A 19,737-nucleotide genomic window follows, 5' to 3' on the forward strand; every position below is an offset into this window, starting at 1 on the left:
GTCTCGATAGCAGCGTTGTGAATGGATTTGTGCGGCTCACTGAACAAATGAAAAGAGCTAGTTAATGAGATTACAGGAAAGTACTTGCTGAAAAACGACTTGGCAACATAGTTGCTTTGGTGATGTTTCACTGTGTTGCTTTGAATACATATTCTGGGCTGTTGGGAATCAGTGATCCATGCCAGGTTTTATGTATGACCGGAGACGAGAGAACCCAGCAAGAGATCGCATGTAAACCACCCCCTTTGTAGTGTTGGAGCAGAGAGTGACAAGGTATTTCTCGCTTGTATGCTCCCCCTCTGCCACTTACTGACGGCACACTGACATTACCAGGGACTGGGAGAAAAGGAAAAAGGTCCTTTTCGCTTTCCTTTTTGTGCTTTAATTGTTGTCATGGTTTGCTGAAGTCAGGCCAAGCCCTGAAGAAGTGCAAGCCTTTCCTGCGCTGTGTGTTGTCTGTATTATGTAGGGTGCCTCCAGTCTGAGTGATTAGTGGCTCGTAAAGAGAAAGGATCTCTGTGCAGTACAATTTCCGCCATTTTCCTTGCTTCCCCGGTGTATTTTTTCTCCCTCGCAGTCGAACCCTAGCAAAGGCTTTTTATCGCCCCCCCCCCCGCGCCTCCGTTGTTGACTCCTCTTTTCTTGTCAACAGAAACGCTTCATTAAGGGCTTGAGACAGTACGGCAAGAACTTCTTCAGGATCCGCAAAGAGCTGCTTCCAAATAAGGAGACGGTGAGTTTTTTTTCCTCTCTATTTAATTGATTTGTGTTGGTTTCTGGTAATCAATCTACTGGTGTTCGATTGGCTGATTTTCTTCTTGATTGTGGTTTCAAAAACTTGTGGGGATTTGAGGGGAAGCAGAGTGGTTTGGCATATCAACAAAAGTGATTTCAAGTCATAGCGTAGATATTTATAATTAGTGATATGTTTGTGATCCAGTCTGGTAGTCTAGAAGCTTCTGTTACTACCTTGCAGGTGCCATTTATCTTATAGTGGTTAAAAAAAATCATATGTGCCTCCGACTGTAGCTGCGGAGAGAAATTGTTTTTTTAAGCAAAAACAGCATTGTGCTGGGTGTACTGTTTAAACTGTGAGCAATTTAATTTATCACCGTCAAGTGTCTCTTTCTTTCGTTTTCTGCCTCTTGCTCTCTGCTGTGAGGAACTTATATACTATTGTGTAATGTTTTCTACCAGAGACTGATGTACAAGTGACCTTCCTGCAGCTCATCTGCCACCCCTTCTTTATCCACTGTGTCCTTTTTCCTTTCTGTTTGTTCAGTCTTCAGACAGACTCACTGAGGGTTCCATGTCAGATACACTATCTTAACTTCTGACAAGCCAACCAGCTAATCATTCACAGCTTGTGGTGGCTTTGAATGAGGAGGGGGGAGGGTTAAAGGTCCACACTTATTGTTTAGAGAGTGAAGTAAATCAGGCAGCAAACAAGTGGTAGATTGTTTTAAGGCAATTATGCCTAGAGAAAGTTTCCTGGTGGGTAACGTACATAAACAGTTTGGTATTGTCACCTTTATGTTCCATTGTGCGTGAAAACAAAACAAATCTACTTCTGAACATCTCCCTTGTTAGGCTCTGAACTGTGTAAATATTTTTATTTTCATCGCAACAGTGACCAATAATTTTCAGTTTCAAGGTTTGCAACTTAATCGCATCTTCCAGTCAGGCTGTTTACGGTGGAAAGCGTTATCCTTGTTGTTTGTATAGCTTAACTCCCTGTAATCGCATGTAAATAAAATTATTTTGCTAATTTGACAATTCACTCTTTACCATGTATGAAGTATGTCCCTAGTTGAGAGAAAAGGTAAACGTAAGATTTGAGGCCTAAAATAATTTCAGTGGCCCATTGACTTTGCATTTGGCAACTAATATTTATGATCCTGGAGTAATTCTGTGAACAATGACCTGTTTATGAAGAGGTTCTTTACGTATAAAAACATTGACCTTGTTTAAAGAATTTTTAATCTGACTTTTTCCCATCACTTATTGGCCCAAAATGTCATAAATTGCATTGCCTTGCCTTACGGAGAGCACAGTCCTGTCACTCGCCTCTATTCACTGTGAAAACACCAATGTAACTCACCTCCATCTGCTAAAAGAGGCTCCAAAGGATACATAAATATTACTTAAATGTCTGCTTCCTCGGTTACTTTTTGTCTTTTCTTTTCTCTCCAATTCTGCTACCTGTAGCTTTCTCGGATTTTCTCCTGAACATTTGTGGCCTGTTATAGCTGCTTTATTCTTTTCCATCAAAAACACTGGTCTGTATGAAAGGTGCATGCTGTTTATTTTTCAGCATTTATCCATTTCATTTGTTTCAAGTTTTAAATGACAATCTGAGAGCAAAAAGTAATCTTGGTGATTTTTGAAGTGTTACTTTCAAATGCCACTGTATCATACATGTACATTACATGTTGTTAACCAACATAATTATCCACGGATAAGCTGATTTGAATAATGTGGGAAATCCAAACAACAATTCTGGAAATACCGAGCAGGTCTGGCAGCATCTGCAGAGAAGAAACAGAGTAAGCGTGCTAGATTGGTGATCATTCATCCTAAGTGACCTTAAACATTGTTTCTCTAGTCGCACATGCTGTCTGACCTGATTGGTATGTGCTGCATTTTCTGTTTCTATTTCATATTTTCAGCATCTGTTTTATTAAATAATATGAATGTCTAGAGTGTCTTAATCAATCCTTTTTTGTTACTACAAGTATATTCTAAGTACTAGCTCATATGTTTGTAGTCCATCAGAGCATCACTGGCAACCAGGCTTCAGGCAGATGAAACTTGCCATGTTTACCAACTGTTGTCAATTTGGGCTTCATATCTTAGCTGCCACAGCGGTATCAGTTGACTGACTATGCCCAATTGTTCTTACCCCTCCCTGCAAATATATAAAACACTCAATTTAGCTTCTCTCTTCTTTGTCCCATTATGAAAAACTGTTACCTAACAAATACTGATGAGAACAATCTACTGCTAGGCCTCTGGTGTTGCATCTATATAACAACCAGTTAGAAAATGAATACAATTGCTAAAGGAATATTTGCCCTGTGGGACAATAAACACTGGTTTCTCTTTGCTACTGAGCTGACTAAATGTGTACAGAAGCAGAAAGCTATTTTCCCTCTTGATCAGATCAGGTCATTTTACTTTCCACACATGCTTCCGAGTGCTGTTCTTCCTTGGCAACAACTCAAAGGAATGTGAGAGCTCACTCCTTGTTCTGTTTTCATTAAGGGAGGAGAGCACTACAGTGATTACATTGAATTACTAAATTTGCTATATCCAACATTTTGGTAAATTAATTCTGATAAGACAGAAGAGGAAGTAATGTAAAAACAATTCCTGAAATGTATTCATTACATGGATTCTGCAGCATGAATACTGAGAAATGTGAACTTGAGAATGGGGGGAGACCTTTACCTTGGCTATAAGGAGATTAAAAACCTTATTGAGGTACATAGCACATTCAGAATTCAGTGTTCAGGGTTGTTTTGTGTCCACGAGAAGAACTGTTTTATTGAACTTTTCGGTGAATACCGTTGTGAATTATTACACTGAAAAGGTATCAGTACGGTATCCGAGATAACAAGGCGCAGAGCTGGATGAACACAGCAGGCCAAGCAGCATCATAGGAGCAGGAAGGCTGACGTTTCGGGCCTAGACCCCCCTTCATTTCTGAAGAAGGGTCCAGGCCCCACACGTCAACCTTCCTGCTCCACTGATGCTGCTTGGCCTGCTGTGTTCATCCAGCTCTACGCCTTGTTATCTCGGATTCTCCAGCATCTGCGGTTCCTACTATCTCAGTACGGTATCTGGCCATTTGGGTTAATATCGCAAACCCTGGCTCTGTTTTCATCAGTTGTGCAACCAACACACCCAAACATCACTATATGCCCAACAAAGCTTCTCAATAACAGTAAAGAGGACTTGCCAATTTTGTGTCATCTCTGCTGTCTTAGCCTTGAAATAATCAGGTTGATTTTTAAACCTAACACCATTCCTATTCCTATGAATATTACTCTATGTGAGCACAGGCCAGAATATAATTGTGACTTATTCTTGTTTCATATAGTACAGTGCTGCTGCTATATTAATTCTAAAAGATATAGGCTGTGATAAATGCAATTAATAAATATTGGATCAATCCCAAAAAATATATCTGAAAGTATACTTCCATAGAAGATGGAAATGCATCTGTCCAATTAGTTGCAGCTATGCCAATTAGCTCATGTCATATTGAGGAAGTGAAAATAATACACAAGTTGAGGGGGAAATATCTCTTTGGACCCCTTCCAACAGGTGGTAATAATTGCATGGGTTTTTCACTTGGTCACATTGGCTGCAGATATTTGTTTATACATGTCCATTTTTCTTAACTGATAAAATCCTTCCAAAAATGTGAATGCACGAATGGCATACAATTTGGAACGGGTTTGAAAGCATCTTCTATTATGGAATTAGAAAAGATAATGTACTTTTAATCAAAATAATATGCATATATAACTTGTCATCAGTTAGGTATATATGGACAGTCATCAACAGGTTTGGTCTTTGTAATTTAAAGCCCTATCCCACCCAACACCCCATTTTGAAGTCTTGCTGTTCATCCTTTTTTATGCTTATTTCCATGATAAATTCTATTATATGCATGCAGCACCACTGCTGGTTGGAGGGTTTCATTGCAGCGGTTCAGGTTTATTTCAGCAATTTTGTTATAAAATTATACACAGCTAATAATCGACAGCAAGCAAAAAGGTTCTATGGAAGACTCACGAGACCCGAAATGTTAACTCTGCTTTCTCTCCGCAGATGCTGCCAGACCTGAGTTTTTTCAGTGATTTCTGGTTTTGTATCATTGACAAAACGACTGTTACATTGGCACTATTCCTCGCCTATTCCTTCACTACATTGATGACTGTATCGGCGCTGCCTTGTGCTCCCATGAGGAGTTTGAACAGTTCATCAACTTCACTAACACCTTTCACCCCAACCTCAAATTCACCTGGACCATCTCCAATACCTTCCTCCCCTTCCTGGACCTCTCCGTCTCAATCTCTGATAACCACCTCAGCACTGACATCTATTTGAAACCACTAGACTCCCATAGCTACCTTAACTACACCTCCTCTCACCCACTTTTCTGAAAGAATGTGATCCGGTACACTCAATTGCTCCGCCTCCACTGCATCTGCTCCGAAGATGGAGTATTCCACTCCCAGACATCCCAGATGTCCCCCTCCTTCAAGGACCGTAATTTGTCCCCTCCATTGATCCACAATGCCCTCAACTGCATATCTTGCATTTCCCACACTTCTGCCCTCAAATCCCCTCCCCCCAACAAAAATAAGGATAGAGTCCCCTTGGTCCTCACATACTACCCCACCAACTTCCGCATCCAATGTATCGTTCTCCACCACTTCCGCCACCTGCAATCTGACCCCACCACCAAAGAGATATTTCCCTCCCCACTCCTATCTGCCTTTCGTAGGGACCGCTCACTCTGCCGCTCCCTCGTCCACTGTACACTCCCACCACACCCAGCACCTTTCCCTGCAAATGCAGGAGGTGCTAAACCTGCCCCTACACCTTCCCTCTCTCCTCCATCCAAGAACCAAGACAAATTTACCAAATCTGATAGTGGTTCATCTGTACATCCTCCAAACTGATCTGCTGTATCCGTTGCTCCCAATGTGGCCTCCTCTACATCGGTGAGACCAAGCACAGACTCAGTGACCAATTTGCAGAGCGTCTGCATTCTGTATGCTATAATCGAGACACCTTCCGGTTGCTAGCCATTTTAACTCCCCCTCCCACTCCCTTGGTGACATGTCCATCCTGGTTCTCCTCCAGTGTCACAATGATGCTACACACAAACTGGAGAAATAGCACCTCACATTCTGCTTTGGGAGCTTACAGCCAAGTGGCCTCTACATAGAATTCACCAGTTTCAACATCCCCGGCCGCAGCCTCGGCCTCATCCTCGGCCTCATCCTCATCCTCATCCCATGTGCAACCCTCCCTCTCCTCTCCACCTCCTCGACCTGATGCAACTTGTCCATCTTCTTTCCCACTGACCAATCCTGACTACCGCCTACCTGCATCCACCTATCACCATCCCACCTACCTTCCCCCAGCCCCACCCCTCCTCCCTCTAGTTATTTCCCAGCTCCCTCCCCCTCCCCAGTCCTCATGATGGGTATAAACCTGAACCATTGACTTTCCTGCTCCTCTGCTGCCTGACCTGCTGTGTTCCTCCAGCTCCACACTGTATTGATTTTGATGTGCATAAAGGCTCAAGAGGTGTTATACAATTACTGTGGTAACACAATATATGTGACACAATAAAGATACTTTTTGCATTTTTTTTATTCACAAGCCATACCACTGGAGATTGAAATATTAGTTGCAAATCTGTTTTGTTTACAAAGAAGGTAAATCTTTTTACCTGTGAGCACTATGCTCCCAGTTCTTGCTAAGTCATTGATTTAAATGCCTAATAGCTGTCTGATTCTGTTACCTCAATATTTGATGTGATCAATACATGAATGTATAAACTAAATAGCAGTTCAATAGTTTCCATCTAGTACTGCATTGCAATTTCACTTCTGTTCCTTTTGAGCTTGGTCGATTATTCATTAATTCTCTCCATGACAGATGGAATTTATATTATGCAATTTCTAAATTTTTTCATAAATAGCTTACAAGCATTAATGATTGAAACTACTCCTCTTTATTACAGTTTGGCCCATTTTTGTCTAAAATGCAGTATTCAAAAGTTAAAGTATATCAAATGAGATTGTTTGTTTGTTTGTTTGTTTGTTTGTTTGTTTTTTTAAAAGAAAGCTATATCCCATGTTGGCACTCGTAAATTGGACCAGTAATATATGTTCATAAAATGCCATATTAATATTTACAAACAAAAGTAACTTGTCTGCAGTCTTTCTTGCATATTTATGTACTACCAACACCACAAAACCAACCTGACAAAATTTTATAATAATTGTGGCTGGTAAACCATGTCACTTCCGAATGCCTAGTCAGGATCGAACAAGCTATGCGAGTAATTGGAAGCACAGACAATTTTTTTTTTAAATTTGCTGTAAGTTTATTTAAAAGAAAATTGTGGATTTAACAAAAACATATTGTAATGAACTAGCTGATAGTGTTGCTTCTCTAATAATTTCTGCTTTTTCACTGGACCTTAGCTAAACTTTTGTTTCTAAGTGTAGCAATTCTGTATATTGAGATGGGGAGGAACTGTATTTTCAAAAATTCCCGTATAAAAAGTGCACTGATTATTTACTTTGGTCATATAAAACAATTTGAATGTTATAACGATGAAGCAAACCCTTTTTATAACCCATTGCAATTAATTAAACTATTCAGTAGAGGAGGCAAAAAATGACTAAGCCAATTAGCAAAGGATGTAATTGCAGAGCATTTAGAAATGCGTAATAAAATCAAGCAGCTTTTAAAATCAGCTTGACTTCATGAAGAGTAGTCATGCCAGAAAATTATTACAATTCTTTGATGGGGTAACAAACAGCATAGATAAAGGGGAAGAAGTAGATGTATTATGTTTGGCTTTTCACTAAGGCACCGCTCATGAGGCTGCTTAGCAACATAAGAACCCATCTAATTAGTAGGAGTTAAAAGATTTGGGATAAAGGGGTAATGTTAAGGTGGCAAGTTTTAAGTATTGGAGTGCCACAGGGATCAGTGCTGAGGATGCCGTTATTTGTCAAATATATTAAAATAACTTGGGTGATGGAAGTGGATGTACCATCACCAAGTTTGTGGATGGCTTTAAAATGATGGGAAGGCAAATCGAGTTTAGTCTGCTAAAACTATCCAAGACACTAGTCAGACCACATCCGCAATATTGCGACCAGTTTTTGTCTGCTTATTTAAGACAAACTATCCTGATATTGAACAAAAACAAAATTGCTGGAGAGGCTCAGCAGGTCTGGCAGCATCTGTGAAGGAAAAAACAGAGTTAATGTTTCAGGTCCGGTGACCCTTCCTCAGAACTGACATTGAAGGCAGTCAAGAAGCTATTCACTAGCTTAATTGAGTAAGGAAGAATTTTCTCATGAGGCAAGGTTGAGTAGATTGACCTTTTAGTCATTGGGGTTTAGAAGAATAAGAGGAGATAATTGAAACTTCGATTCTTAGTGGCCTTGACAGGGCAGGTGTGGAGTTGATATTTCCCGTAATGGGAAAGTTTAGGACCAAAAGGCATAATCGCTGAATAAGGGGTTACCCATTTAAGACAGAGAGGAAGAGGAATTTTTTTTTCTCTGAAGGTAGTCAATCTGTGGAATTCTTTACCACAGAGTGCTGCCAAGGCTAGGTCATTTAATATGCTGAAGGCTGAGATAGATTTTTAAGCAGTAAGAGAATCAAGGATTAAAGGGATAATGCAGGAAAGTGGAGTTGAGAATTAACAGATCCACCATGATCTCGTTGAATAGCACAGCAGAGTTTATGGACCAGGTGGCCTACTTCTGCTGCTACATCCTAAGATCGTATAGTTTTATGTTGAATTCAGATTTTTATTTTGTTAACCTGCTTCAGTGTCTGGAAACAGTTAAATCCTCTGTAATGTCCAATAGGTGTTGCATTTTCTTAAAAGAAAAAATGCTTTTTCTTTTGTTCAAGTCATAAATGGTTGGTTGCTCATTTGTAAATGTGTTAATAGTTAATTAAGTGGTATATGTACGTTAAAAATTTGAATATATTACGCTAATCAGATTTATCTTGTGAATGTACAATGTATAATCACAATGTTCAGAGACAATATTTACAGAACTCATTGTTCTGGCCATAAAGATCGAAAGAGACAGTCTCGATCCCAAAATCCAGATGAGAAATCGTATGCCTGTCATGTTAGTTATAGAAATTGTATTTCTTTATGTAAAGAAGTTGTTCAACTGGTAATGCCACATAATTGTTTTCATAAAGGCAATTGTGATCATTTTGCTGTGAAATGAAGTAAATTCAATAGGTCTACAGCCATAAATCCTTGATAATTGTCACTTAGATTATTAGTCTATTAGACTGTTTAACTATTTGAAGCAAATCCAATAGATGGTAGTAACAGTTGAGTTAACAGGTCAGATTGTGTATTCTTCATTCTGCTTATAAATGGGAATTTTTCTATTGTTATTATTCTGCAGCTACCATACAGTGATTCATGTTTGCAAAGCATCGTCTTAATTTTAATTACAACACCAGCACATTACTCTGTTTTTGTTCTCATTATAGGAGTTTAGTTGGTTTCATTATAGCTGTCAAGAATTAGGCTGGGAGGTTCTATCCAGGATGAGAATGACATTTTCAAATTAATCAGACCTTGCTAAAGGATGAAACATGTCCAGGACTGCGGTGTTCATTCCATCTTCCATTTTTCAAATATGCCATTATCGCAAAATCTATGGCCACAACATCTTGTGCACTTAAATGTCATTGTACTATAATTTGAAAAATGATATTTTAAGGACCGTATTATATTTAACCATTTGTTTACCTATTCTTTTGCTTTTTTCTCATGTTTAACCAACACTTAGTTATATTGATCGGTGTGAAATGTTGATGAGCATTTCTAACTACTTGTATGTATCACATTCCTACCAGATGTTCAGTGTAAGGTATTTTTTGATCCAAGGTAAAAGTATTCTTCCATTATTTCTGGAATCTATTTATTTACAATTAACTGCATATTTGCTTGCTCCCTCTCGGGTCTCGTATTACAAGATACCAGATTGATGTTTCTGCTTATACCCAATGTGGAGAAAGTAAATTAAGGCAATTGTACACTGTAGTCATCCATTTATAACAACTTGTATTTATTTAGCACCTTTAATGTCCCAACTCAGTTTGTGGTACCGTCATTAAGCAAAAATTTGATATTGAGTCATAGATATTTTGATGCTAGGGCAGGTGACCAAAGGCTTTATCATACAGGTGGCTTTTATGGAATAGTTCCAAGGAGGAAAGAAAAGTGGAGAGGTTTGGGCACACAATTCCAAAATTTAGATCCTTATAGCTGAGGGCACAGCTGATAATTGTGGAACACGTAGAATCAAAGGCGTTCATTTGGATTGGAGAAGCACAATTATTTCAAAGTGTCGTAAATCTTAGCAATTGGAGATTAGCAGCAAAGTCCTAGTTTTGAGTGGTATTGAAAGGAGCTGAGACTTTTAATTTAAAGAAGTTGGTTTACGAGACATCATCATAAATTCAGTGAACATAATTGCTGAGAGGTGAATGAGGCATGGTGTAAGTTAGGAGATGGGCAGCAAAGTTTTAGATAACCTCAAATTTACAGGCACTGGCCAGAAGCATGTTGGAGTAGTCAAGTCTAAAGGTAGAGGATCACAGAAAATTGTCACGCAGGGACAGAAGGTAATAAGGATAGCAAATGGAATTTTAGCATTTATTGCTAATGCAATACAGTACAAGAGTAAGGAGCTGTCGCTGGAACTGTACAAGGCATTAGTGAGACCACACCTGGAGTATTGTGTAGTTTTAGTTCCCTTACTTGAGCGATCTGGTTGCATTTGAAGGCAGTTCAGAGGAGGTTCACCAGATTGATTTCATAGGTGAAGAATTTGTCTAATGAAAAAAGGTTGAGCAATTTAGGCCTATATTGTCTGGATTTTAGAAGAATGAGAGGAGATGTAATTGAAGTATATAAGATGTTTGTAGAGGAATGACAAAGTAGAAGTAGAGAGGGCGCTTCCCCTTGTGAGGCAATTTAGAACAAAAGATCATAGTTTTAGGATAAAGAGTAGCAGATTAATGACAGATGAGAAGAAAATACTTCTCACAAATGGTTGTGAATCTTTGGAATTCACTATCAGAAAGTGCAGTGGATGCCAGGACATGGAGTAAATTTAAGGAAGCAATACACAGATTTTCAATTAGTAATGCTTTGAAGGGTTATGGAGAGCAGGCAGGAAAGTGGAGTTGAGGCTGAGATGAGATCAGTAACGATCGAATTGAATGGTGGAGTTGGCTCAAGGGGCATAATTGCTCACTACTCCTAGTTCCAATGTCTGTGACTTACTTAAAATCTCACCTTCTTTATTTAGAAATCATGGTTCCCCATTTTTGAATTGGCAATAGCATTTTAACAAGGCATTTTATTAGTAAGTTGATTTTTAACCTCTTCGGCTGCATAATATTTATGACCTGCATGATGTAAATGATGTGGTCCAGTCAATATATTGCTGAAGATGACCGAGTAGAAGCATTGTATAATCTGGTGTGGTTGTTGTGGAAAGAATGATGTTTACAAGACGTGATCTGCAAAATATTAGCTGCAGGTATGTTTCATTGGAAGTATTATTGGTCTTTTTATTTATGGAACAAAATTGATCAACAGATTACAGCTTTACCAGGGTCTGGTGCTCCTGATTCCCAGCAGATAAAGGAACTGGGTCAGGTAATCTCACCAGAAGGCAGTGGTAAGTCACACAGAGTCATAGAGTCATACAGCATGGAAACATACCTTTCGGTCCATGCCGAATATAATCCTAAACTAAACTAGTCCCAGCTGCCTGCTCCCAGTCCAAATCCCTCCAAACCTTTCCTATTCATATATCCGTCCAAATGTCTATTAAACATTGTACCCACATCCACCACTTCATCAGGAAGTTCATTGCACACACGAACCACCCTCTCTGTAAAAGATTTTGCCTCATGTCTTTTTTAAATCTACTTTCTCTCACTTTAAAAATATGCCCCCTAGTCTTTAAATTCCCCATTTTAGGGAAAAGACAACTACCATCAATTCTATCTATACCTCTCATTATTTGATAAACTTCTATAAGGCCACCTCTCCACCTCCTACACTTCAGTTGAAAAAGTCCCAGCCTGTCCAGCCTTTCCTTATAACTCAAACCTTCCATACCTGGCAACATCCTGGTAAATTTCTTTTGAACCCTCTTCAGCTTGATAATATTCCTTCCTATGACGAGATGAGCAGAACTGGACACAGTATTCCAGAAGAGGCCTCACCAATGTCCTGTACAACCTCAACATAACATCCCAACTCCTATACTTGAAGAACTGAGCAATGAAGGCAAGCATGCCAAATGCCTTTTTAACCGTCCTGTCTATATGTGATGCAAACTTCAAAGACCCCCCTAGGTCCCTTTGTTCTACAACACTACCCAACACGCAACCATTAATTGTACAAGTACTGCCCAGATTGAACTCGTCTGCCATTCTTCAGCCCATTGACCCATTTGATCAGGATCCTTTTCTAATCTTAGAAAACCTTCTTCACTGTCTGCAATGCTACTAATTTTGGTGTCATCTGCAAACTGACTAACCTTGCCTTCTATATTTTCATCCGAATCATTTATACAAATGACAAACAAAAGAGGACCCAGAACTGATCCCTGTGGAACACTGCTGGTGACAGGCCTCCAGTCTGAAAAACATGTATTTCCTGGATAATTTACTTGATACTTTGTCACTGGCTATGAATCAGATTACAGTTTATCTGCGACATTATTAGAAATTTCTGTTCGAGTTGATAAGCAATGAAAATTTTGATCCAGCACCTATTCAGAACTTGAAGGTTCAGCTTAATTATCCATTGACTTTGTCTTTTTGCAGATCGTATATCAATGTAGTACTATTTGGTTTCTCAAGTAAAAGGGGGAGGCGATGGCCTAGTAATCCAGAGACCCAGATAATGTTCTGGGGACCAGGGTTCGCATCCTGCCACAGCAGATAGTGGAATTTGAATTCAATAAATGTTTGGAATTAAGGGTCGTCTGATGATAATGAATCCATTGTTGGTTGTTGGAAAAACCCATCTGGTTCATAATATCCTTTAGGGAAGGAAACTGCCATCCTTACCTGGTGTGGCCTACATGTGACTCCAGACCCATAGCAATGTGGTTGATTCTGAACTGCCCTCTGGGCAATTGGGGATGGGCAATAAATGCTGCCTGGCCAGCGACATCCCATGAATGAATGAAAAAAAGAATTTCAAATTGTGTTACGGTATACAATGATACAAGTATTATTGTATCGGTGACCTTATTGTAATTTAACAATCCTAATTAAGAGTCCTGTTTATTGCTGCAACTGGGTATTTTTTGAGGTTGTATTAATTGAAACACTGTTGCATACCTTTTCCATGTTGTATGCATTACTGACTAGTTCACCATTACATTGTGAACTCTGCAAGTTCGATTTATTTTGAACGAACTGTTTACAAACCAAGTCAGCTGAATCTGGGGCTGAGTAAATTTGAATAAGGTTCATTGCAAGAAGGATCTGAATATAGCACTTTTCACGTTTAAACAAGACTGGAAAAATGTGTGCACTTCACTTTTCTATAACATTCTCATTGTTGACTTTTGTTTATAACAAACCAGGGGATCACGTATTTAAACCGTCAGGGCCAAAAGCATTTGAATTCATGTGTACATACTTCATGACCATAAGGTTATCAGAATTTTCCTAGGTGCCTTTAACTTTGGTATAGGTGTACACTGGTAGTTATCAGTTTGTTGTCTTTAGGGGAAAAAGTGTTGGTTAACAATATCGTTTAAAAAAAAATTAATACTGTGAAATTGGAGATCAAAAGTCTTGGTGAAATCCTACTTGTTGTGTAAAGTGAATTAAAGAGCTGATTGGTTTATTGTTATTTAGATCATTAAGAATCAATTGAAACATGTAGCAAGTACAGTATGTCTAGTAATATCACTTCAACATATTAATCTTGTGTGTAACATTTGCTCGTTGCCAGAAGTTTTGGGTTGTAAGTGAGATAAAGGGAATACAGAATTTGTCAAGTCATGCTGTTGGGATAAAATCAGTTTACACTGACTGTGTTTAACACTTTGTCTTCCATCATAGTTCAACAGGGGAACCCTGACTAATAGACCCCTTTCATAAATCTTTTTTAGTTGTTGTTTTTAACCTTTCACCAACAAACCATTTTGTTTCTGTGGGTTGTGGTCTGAGCTGTTACTGCAATAATGCTCACACTTCTCCTGACCCCTTTACTATAATAAAAACCTAAATGTCATAGAGGCCTTACTCAGAAGTTGGCATTTCTCCCCACCACTAAAGGTGATGTGATACCGGCAGCAAACAAATTACTGCCACTGATGGACTAGGCAACATGGATAAACAATTTTCCAAATTATAAGTAAACTGAACTCTCAAGCAACCCAATGCTTGTTAGCAATGCAGTTTGTTTTGCTGGTCTGCATGGATCTTCCAAAATGAGTTTTCTGTTGGAAGAATTGGAGAATTCTGTTTTCCATTTGGAATTGTTTCAGTGTCGTAATCTCAAATATGCAAACTGTATGTGTCCAGTTTTGATGAACGATCATAAAGCTGAAATGATAACTTGGTTTCTGTCTCTATGGACATTTCCATATTGTTGAGAGTTTCTAGCACTACTTTTTCTATTCACATTTCTAGCATCTGCAGAATTTTGCTTTTGTAGGTATGTGATTTGTTTCACTGTGGTCATTGGTACTCTGAAATCTTCCCTTCCAAGTGAACAAGTAAAAATTCAGTATGTTAGCAAACTTGATGCAATGCGTAACCGCTGCCACTAGAAATCCATAAAATATATCTCACAAGCTAATAATAAAAGATTAAACCGATGTGTACTGTATTTTGCACTCATTAATGTTTAACTGAAGTAGAATGATTGGTTAAATGTATGCTTGAAAATCTTATTTTATTCCTTTATCAAAAGAAATGAAAACCAGTAGAGCTGTAATATTTGACTATTGGAAATTGGTGTTCAATCTGTATTATTCAGGTGCAATTTGGCTTCAAGCTATAATAAAATTGTCATGGCATAATGAAGGTCATTCAAACCATTACATTTTTGTTTAATTTTGAGATAGTTTAGTCTGCATGAATATCCCAACTAAAACTGACTAAATTCTCTTTTTCTACAGAAGCTGGGTTTTACACTCTCATGAGAGTGAGACTGATCCCTGGCCAACACTTGCACCAGTACAAGTATAGCTTGCATTGAGGCTTGTACCAATAAACAGATAAGCTCTTTTTAATAAATCTCTGCTGTAGCACTCTGCTTTGCTGTTCATTCGGCAGAGAAAAAAAAAATCACTGGCTTGAGATTAGAGTTAAGAAATCTATTTTGTGTTCAAGTGCGTAACTTCTGTTTTTGTTCTATTTTGAGTTTCAAGTCTTTGTTTCCCATTTGTATTTAGTGCATGCAAATCCCAAAGGATGTTTTGATTGAGTTGCCTGTCTTTAGGTTTTTACATTACTGTTGTTAAGCAAAAGCTAATGGGAGCTGAGGAAGTTGGAGTACATTTTAAAAGAAGATACTTGTCACAAAAACAATAAAAATTGCTAACTTTTCCCACATGCGACATGGTTCAGCTCAGTGAAAGGCATGACCTTATTCAAGTATGGCCTCGCGTGTAAACAACCCCCCCCCCCCCCCAAGTATGAAATGATAAAACTGTCATAAATAAATTGTTCTAAAAAGGATCACTGGTATTACTGGGCTTGGAGCCAGTGTGCAGATCTAATAAGAATAAAACCTTTCTCTTGACCTTTATTGCAGTTAAACTCCTGATTGCTTTGCGCTTCCAGTAAGCAGTATCTTGCATCAGAAAGGCTGAATGCCAAGCTCCAGCTCTTTGTGGTGTAAACAGCAAGGAACTGCTTGCTAAAGAAAGTAACCAGAACACTAACTTAACTCTTATGGATGCAGTTGATGTATGTCTTTGTTTTTGTATCTTTTTGTCAGTAAGCTTTATGTCTTCGCTAGTAGCTGGAGTTAACCGATTAATTTGGTTCTAAAATACAATTCACAGGATCTTTCTAAGAACAGAATTGATTTCAAAGTCATCTTGTAAGCCCTCTATTTGTATTCAAGGTGCCTTATACTCGGGCTTTCCTTTGGTAAACTTCGTTCTTAGCTCATTTAGACCAGCTTGCTAACCACACTTCAGTTTTATAAATACCCAGTTATAATTTGACATGCTGCCTTAAATTAGATAACGGAATAATTGATAAGCAAAACGCAGTAGAATTTTCCAGATTGTTTGCTGATCCAGTTCCAAAGTATTTTATTGGCACTCACTCTGTCATCAAGAACATTAGCTGCAATTTAAATTGACTTGACTTTTCAATCCATTTTTCTGTTGATCAAGATGTTTTGTCATTGCTGGGAAGAGAGCCATTTTCCATTTACTGCATCACCTTCGAGCACATCAGAACAATTTTAGCGCAGTGTATGCAGTCAAATTAAAGCTACCCGTACCTTGCTCTAACCTCAGCAGATCAACCCTGACAGCACGAATGTGACACTTTTCCATTTTGCACAGCCACCATTTTGTGCTCTGTGATTGTGTTTCTGAATTAATGCCAGTTCTTTTGCTGAAGTTTCACATCATGTATTAAACCATATTACAATTTAAATTATATTTTAAAATGCCACTTCACGTGCACCACAAAGTTTGTATACCACACAATAAGGACACATCTCAGAAAATTCAGTGTCATGATATTTCTTCCTAATGAAGTTGTCAACTGTATTAATTAGGCAGCCAGCATGTGAAGCATACTATACAAAACATAGCAAAGAGCATAGAAATGCAGGTCAAATTTAAAATACAATTAACAGCTGGCATCAGGCCACCATGAAGTAGTTATTCCCTCCCCTGAGAAAGCATAAAGGTAATGTTGAGATATTTTGATTGTCGAGTTTCAGGTTGTATTCCCTATGGTAATCTATTTCTTGTATTTCCATTATAGTCACACTGGAATGGGTTTGAATATGCAAGTTTGGAGAGAAGGGAGAGTACATAGTTTTCAACTTTGTTGGCTTGAGCATTTATGATTAACGATGTAGGTCCCTTTCCATCAGTGAGTGCGACTTCCCTTGACATCAAGACAGAATTTCTCCAAGAATGACATCAAGGAGACTAGAAAAGTTATAATCAGTGAGAATTGGGAAACCTCTCTAATAGTTGGAGCCATACCTAACATAAAGAGAGATGGTAGTGATTGTTGAAGGTCAATCATTTCAGAGTCAGGACATCGCTACAGGAGTTCCTCAGCGTCGCTGTCTGGAACCAGTCGTCATTATTTACTCCAGCAATGAGCCCTCTTTCATCCGTAATAATGAAAGTGAAGAGCAATTGGTGCCATTTGCAACTCCACAGTCACAAAGCAGTCTGTAACCACCTACAGCTGGACCTAAAAACATTCAGTCTTGCAAGTGGCAAGGAACATTTATTCCACACAAGTGCCAGACAATGACCATCTCCAACAAGAGAAAGTCCAAACATCGCACTTGAGATTTAACAGCAATACCACCAATGAAATTCTTTCCATCAACTTCCTGGGTATGCCTTTGACCAGAAACTTAACTGGATGAGCCATATAAATGCAGTGGCTTTAAGAGCAGTTCAGAGGCTGACAATTCCACAGTATTTAGCTCACCTCCTGAATCCTCAAAGCCTGTCCGCCATCTACTAGGGACAATTTAGGAATGTGATCAGAATACTCTCGGCTTGCCTGCGTGAGTGCTCCTCCACCAACAAGTAGCAATCTATGACAACATAACCCATTTGATCAGCTGCCAATCTACCGCTTTCCACATTTGCTGCCTCCATTTTGATGCAGAGTCTGTAACAAGTGTAGGACCTTGCCAGGACCCCTTTGGTACCTTTCAAACCGATTAGTTCTGCCTCTTAGAAAAATAATTGCAGCATAAAGCTTGGGAATACCTGTAGATTTCCCTCTTAAGTCACACACCATTCTGACTATTGCTTTTTCCTCACTGTTGCTAATTCAAAATGCACGAGCCCTTTCCTTAAAGCACTGTGAGTGTATTTTATCCTTACCTGGTCTGGCCTACGTGTGACTCCACACACACAGCAATGTGGTTGAATCTTAACAGCGCTTTGTGACACACTGTCTATAACAGTTGAAGGCGGCAGCTGACCACCACCCCTGCTCTCTGCTAGGATTTTTTCTGGGAAGCTTGTTCCAATCAAATCCTTTGAAATCCAGATGCAGGACAAGTTAAAATTTGAGAATAGTTTTGTTTCTCTTTCCTCCTCCCCCATTCATATGCTTAATTCACATCAGGTTGCATAAAGATGAGTCCTTTCAAATGTGTCCTTAATAGCCATCACTTTGACTATTGTGGAATTGAAATCTATTATTTGGGAGGTGGCAGCATAGCGGTAATGTCACTGAATTAGTAATTGTCCAGAATCCCAGGCTAAAGTTCTGGGGATAAAAACAGGAAATGTTATAGAAATTTGGCAGGTTTGGCAGCACCTTTGGAGAGAGAAACAGAATTAACATTTTGACCTCAATATGACACTTCTTTACAACTTTAACGTTCTGGGGAGTTGTTTCAGACCCCGTCATGGTAGATGGTGAAATTTGAATTCAGTAGAAAAATCTGGAAGTTGAAACAAAAGCTAGCCGAATGCTGTCCATATAACCACTGTCAATTGTTGCAAAATCCCACCTTGTTCAGTAATGTCCTTTTTTAGAGAAGGAAATCTGTTATCCTTACCTGGTACAGTCTACATGTGACTCCACAGCAATTTGGTTGACTCTTACTTGCCCTCTAGGCATGGGCAGGAAATGCTGGTTTAGCTAATGATACCCCATATCCCATGAGCTAAAAAAGACAATTTAATAGCCAAGCATCAAATTTTAGTTAAACAAATGCAGATAATGTTGTGAATGAGAAAATAAAATAGCATGGCTAAGGATCAGTTAAATGGAGTTCCTGATTGTATCCTGCTTCTGCGGTAACCATGTTCATAAACATGACTGTGGACACTTGTGAAATTCAAGTTGACCGCTTTAATTTTAGGTGAATTACACAACAGGCATGTTGCAGTCCAACACTGACAACGGCATAAATATATTCTAGGACTAGCAATGTTATGTGGATCAAAAATGAATCCGAGGTATTTTATTACAAATAAGTGCAGGAGGCTTAGAGAAGCACAAAATAAGTATGTGGCCTTTATTGTATTTGCAGGATTCTATAGATAGGTAAGATTGCATAACACAGGCTAAGACTTGTATGGCTATTTTTATACAAGAAATACATCTCAGATTTTCTTTTATATTGGCCATGAGAAGACTACATTTCCTCTTATTTTACGTTACGTGCTCAAGTCTCTGGAGTAGAACTTGAATTGCCAAACATTTATCCCTTAGCCAGTGCCATTGAAAACATAACTTCTAATCATTTATTCTATTATTCTAAAGGGATTAAGCTGTGTGCAAATTGGCTGTTGCTTTTCTGCTTTATAATACATAACTGCTCTTAGAAATACTTAATTATGACTTACTTTGTAAAATCCTGAGGATGTGGAGAGCATTAAATAAATGTAAACCATTGTTTGTATTGCTTCTTTTCTAACATTGTGTCTTGTGAACATTAAATATTCAACTTTATAATCTTGTTCATGGAAGATCCTTTCAGTTCCCGTCCGGTTTTCCTTACTGGATTGCACTAGATTTGCACCCTTTCAATCTTAGCTTTTACTATTTCCACAGGCCAAATAGAACTGTAAATCAGCAAATTTTCCTTTTATCTAATCTGGACAATAGCCATTCTTTTTAATCATACTTTGTTGTGTTTTTTGCCCATCAATCACTCTAAATCTTGAATTTTCTACCTTAAGTATAAGTCTATAAAAA

General features: G+C 38.6%; 1 protein-coding gene across 2 annotated transcripts in view; it reads left to right on the forward strand.

Annotated features, from left to right (window-relative positions):
- The first annotated feature begins 249 nt into the window (after window positions 1-249).
- rerea (arginine-glutamic acid dipeptide (RE) repeats a) overlaps window positions 250-19,737 on the forward strand; it is a 101,182-nt gene continuing 81,694 nt past the window's right edge. The window contains exons 1-2 of one of the 2 annotated variants that reach the window (XM_048615253.1): window positions 250-355; window positions 653-733. The gene's annotated coding sequence lies outside the window, so the exon portion shown is untranslated. The remainder of the gene's footprint in view (window positions 356-652; window positions 734-19,737) is intronic. The other variant, XM_020512947.2, reaches the window with a different exon arrangement.

This window comes from Rhincodon typus, chromosome 31 (assembly GCF_021869965.1).
Source record: "Rhincodon typus isolate 14 chromosome 31, sRhiTyp1.1, whole genome shotgun sequence".
In the NCBI taxonomy this organism is placed as follows: Eukaryota; Metazoa; Chordata; class Chondrichthyes; order Orectolobiformes; family Rhincodontidae; genus Rhincodon; species Rhincodon typus.